This window comes from Octopus sinensis, linkage group LG7 (genome assembly GCF_006345805.1).
Source record: "Octopus sinensis linkage group LG7, ASM634580v1, whole genome shotgun sequence".
NCBI classification, from domain to species: Eukaryota; Metazoa; Mollusca; class Cephalopoda; order Octopoda; family Octopodidae; genus Octopus; species Octopus sinensis.
The window spans coordinates 32,100,827-32,105,826 of record NC_043003.1 but is presented as its reverse complement, the minus strand read 5'-3'; the positions used below and the strand labels follow the sequence as shown (position 1 = coordinate 32,105,826).

Below are 5,000 nucleotides of genomic sequence, written 5' to 3'. Positions count from 1 at the left end.
AAATAAATTATTAAAATATCGGCAAAACTTTTTCTAAATCTAATCAGGAAATACATTCCCGCTGGGCGTTCAATTTCGCTAGAAGAGAAAATATAAATGGTAGCTACAACTAAAAATACGCCGAAGATATCAAGTACTTCAAACCTTCAAACAACACATCTCAGGCTACCAAATATCACCACTGAAGAACTTCATAGATCATACATCGGAATATGTGAGGGTATTATCAAATTTTGGTGTACAAAGCATTAATTGACCATTTGACAAACGTCATCACTAATTACATATTGAAAATTCTGAAACCTAATTCACATTATTATTATTAAATTGTATGATATTTAATAGGAAGAACACTTATTATAAATGTATTTACTTCTAACATCGAATTCGGTTGAATTCTAGAGTTATCATAATTTTCCTGTGATCTGATAAACTAAGTTTCTTTATTTGGAGTAATTTGTGAATCCTCTTGAAGTTCTATTGAAGTTATATATATATATACATATACATATATACATACATACATACACGCATATATATATATATATATATATATATATATATATATAATATATATATATATATATATATATATAAACACCTATATTCACATCTAATACCCCCTAAATTTATGGTTTTACATTATATATACATATAACTAAATATGAGAGAATATCAAATTGCAATATCAAACATTTTATATACTAGATTGATAATTAATGTACCATTGACTTCATTATTACAACTACGTAAGTTGTATCCATTTTTATAAATTCATAATCAGCAGGAAGAAAACTGAAAAGCTTCGGCAAGAAAATTCAGCTGTTACAGTTTTTGATTATCGAGTATACACCTCCTGCTCTTCGTCACACCATGTTATCTGTATTTAATCAATATAGTCACAGCCTGATATAGGTAAGATCTATTATACATATATAGATTTATCAGATCCATTATCGTATTAATATTGTTACCACAATTATAATTATGACAGATGTTACTTTCATTATATTTACATTTATATAGAATATCGACTGTGTTCTTTTCGATACTGACCCAAAAATCTATAGATACCGAAACAAAATGAGTCGAGTGGATCAGTAGTATACATCATATTTTCTGTTTATTGATAGGATCAGAGCGTGTGCATATTTCTTTCATTCTAATTTAAGTACAAGACCTGAAATTTGGGGAACGGTGTTAATCAATTACATTGACCATAGTGCTCGTCTAGTCCTTATTTTTATCGACCCCGATGTGATGAAAGGCAAAGAGGAACTTGGCAGAATGTGAACGTACATATTAAAGCAGGTAGAAATGCTGATAAGCATATTGTCCGTGATACCAACGTTTCTGCCAATACGTCACCTTGTGACGGTTGTGGTACTCGCCTTGTAAGGGTAATACATAGATATTTAGTGTTATCGAAACCCCGAATGAATTGAAAAACACGAAGTTCTAAATTGAACACAAGATAAGAAAGAATGATATCTGTTAAAGAAAGAAATCTAGTTCAGTATTTCATTGTTTCAAAATCTCTGCCCACGTTTGATATGTTACACTCCTTTTATTTTATGTAGAATGAACATAAGTATATAGCTAATGTTTATCCACGAACTTGGTTGGGAGCAAAGTAAAAGTATACGACAAAACGATTTTGAATATGAACTATAAACACGATGTCAAATTCTACAACAAAATTAGATATTGTGCAGAAATATATTAACGTCTACAAATCACTCTTATATATAATATATTTATATGGTTACATGTAGTTTACTACTTGACAAATCTTAGTAATGACCTCTATAAAATATATATTCTTAACAACAAACGAATGCACAAATATACCAGCGTAAAAGGACACACGATTATAGACACACGACAGCTTCCCGCCATGTTTTAGGACGATGACCTAGCAAACTCAGATATGCATACCTACATACATATCTATAAACATACATAGAGAGATACACACGCATACGTGCGCACACACGCACACGCATATATATATGTGTGTGTGTGTGTGTGTGTGTGTGTGTACAAACACTTACATACGCACATATTTATATTCATATACGATAGCATGTCCGCCATTCCTTTCGGACAGTGACCTAGCATATGCAGAATGAATTAATAAATGCATACATAAACTGAAGGGGAGGAAAAAATGTGACCAAAAGGGCTTATTCTGATCAATATTTGTCACCGGTTGCAAACTTTTATTTACTTTATACCATTTTTATTATACCGTGATCTGCTAGCTTCCCTTTTGGCTTACGCTCTAGACATTTGTGAATATTATTAAGCCTTAGTCTATATATTGCAGGTTTCCTTATTTCCAAACCGTGCTCCAGAATGACTGGATTTATGTTACAATTCATCAAGGTCCTATGCAGGGCATCTCTGAAAACATACCTAGATGTTCCAAATCTATGACCACCATTTGCAAACTCAGATTAGAAAGTAGCCATTGATAGTCTATAGTCAAATATACTAACATGCTCAACTCAACGCAGCTTGAGTTGCTTCTTCTTAGCAAACAAACTAGGAGTATTGGAACGTCTAAGAGACTTTGTATTGATAATGTTATCTTGCCACATAGTGTTTAGAATATTTCTTATGCAATATATGGGAAAACTATGCATTTTAGCATGCATGCAAATAATCAAAGTTAGACCTCTAAGAGTGTGGACTGCTGATTGCAGATGATTGACGATCAGTTGTGCCAGATGTGAACAACGTAAAAATCAGTGTACTCTGTTTATCAACATTACTCCAACAAAGTTTACCACATTATAAATCACTGCAAAAATTGTTACACTGCATACGTACAATACGCATGTGACAGAAGTATGAAGGAATCAGCTAAAAGAAGTGGGTTATTTTAAATATCATGAAAGTGCTTGAATCAATGCGGAAGTGTCAACCCTTATAGGTAAACTTTGACAACTAGCACAAACATTGTATTTGCATTGATATCAAACCAAAGTTTACAATAATTCCGACCTCATTTATTTCCTTCAGGGTGCAGGGACTTAGATAACCTACCAGCAACATTCGAGCATATATATATATATATATATATATATATATATAAAGGAAGTGTATATGATTATGAACAAATGACAATTATAACGGTGTGGGTTTCAGAAACCCTTACATGTCTAGAAATAGCAGTCAAAACCGCTATAAAGTCACAATAACTACTCATATTTTAGCGCTTCACAATTAGGCTGTCGGCGGGCGACATCACATAAAATTCAAAACTTAACTAAAAGGCTAATTCTTTATTGCAGTTCCGAAGTTAGGAACCAAAAACGGTTCCAATCTTATCTTCATTCCTGTAGATACAAAAACCATAGGTTGGAGCTTCCATGCTTCCCGACCGGCAAGAATAATGTGTCAACCTCTATCTACACATAAAATTCTGAATTCCAACATCATGCACAGATAAGAAAAGACCAGTAAATCGAGCAACGGCGACAAACAGTGTATGAGTGAAAAAATTAAATAATTGAAGAGGAATGTAAAAATACAATACGAACTATATATCATAAACAATTCATAATCATTTACTAATATAGCAATGGCCAAACATGCAATCAAAAACTTTCATAAACTAAATATGTATAATTATGAACAAATCACAATTATAAGGGAGAGGGTCTCAGAAACCCTAACATGTTTGAAGAGAAGAGTAGAACCATTTTTGGTTGCTAACTTCGAAATTGCAACAAGGATTTAACCTTTTATTTAAGTTTTGAATTTAATGTCATTCCGCCTGCCGACAGCTTGATTGTGAAGAGATAAAATATGAGTGGTTATAGTAGCTTTATAGCAGTTTTAACAGCTATTTCTAGACATAGAAGGGTTTCTGGAACCCTATCCTTTATAACTATGATTTGCTCGTAATTATACACACTTCCTTTAGGAAACTTTTTGATTGCATGTTTCGTCATTGATATATTCGTAAATAATTATGAATTGTTTATGATATATCCTTCGTAATGTATTTTTACACTCCTCTTTAATTACGCACACAGATACACACACACACATATATAAATATATATATGTGTGTATATATATATATATGTATGTGTGCGTGTGTGTATGTATATGTATATGTATATATATATATAGTTGAGGTTATAATAGCGAGAATATTAGCGCTTATAAGTATTTTGTATCACATCGAAACTAACTATGACTTAATGTTTCCTCTCACACCGTCTCCGATGGAGGGATATTATTAATTAATATCCTAGAAATACCTGTAAGACTTATGTATACATACATACACATATATATATATATATATATGACATGGCGATATTTCAGCAATTTCTCTTTTTATGTTATATGGCAAAGCAATATATTCGAATACGCACATTAGCGATATTCAGTCTACTACAGCTTTTGAGTTACGCTGGAGTTTTCGATCGAGAACATCTAAAATTGTACTTTCAAACAAACGGCATGATTACAGTGAGTTTTTAGTTTGCACTTTCGGGGTAGTCTAATATAGTATGCTTTTGAAATATGTTCTGCTATATACATTGTGCTGGTTGAATACGTCCATATGTTCTCTCCACCAAACACGGTTATATGCTTAGTTCATTCATGTTTTGGTGCCGAGAGACTCATTCCAACTTCTGCATGGACTTACCCTATTTTTTTTCTCTGGTCATGGTGTCCACTCTCCCAATTCGCTATTCCATCTGGTATTCTTTCTTCTAAACACGTGTCCTGCGAAAGACCATGTTAGAGTTTTCATTTTGTAAATAATATCCGTTAAACCGGTTTCCACACTTAATATGTTGTTTCTCTATTTTGGTAATCTCCAGCATTCTCCTTTGTCTAGTTCTTTGCGTTGCTCTTAATTTACTTTCAATGTTCTTGTTGGTAGCCCATATTTCTGATGCATATGTAATTGTACGCAGCACCCGTTACTATGAAGATCTTTCTTTTTAGAGACATAAGCAAATTACTATTCA

General features: G+C 32.5%; 1 protein-coding gene across 2 annotated transcripts in view; it reads left to right on the top strand.

Annotated features, from left to right (window-relative positions):
* LOC115213913 (BTB/POZ domain-containing protein KCTD16) overlaps nucleotides 1-5,000 on the top strand; it is a 100,261-nt gene that overhangs the window by 29,839 nt on the left and 65,422 nt on the right. Inside the window, exon 2 of one of the 2 annotated variants that reach the window (XM_036504695.1) lies at nucleotides 785-915. The exons of the other annotated variant lie outside the window; for it this stretch is intronic. The gene's annotated coding sequence lies outside the window, so the exon portion shown is untranslated. The remainder of the gene's footprint in view (nucleotides 1-784; nucleotides 916-5,000) is intronic. 2 annotated transcript variants of the gene reach the window in all.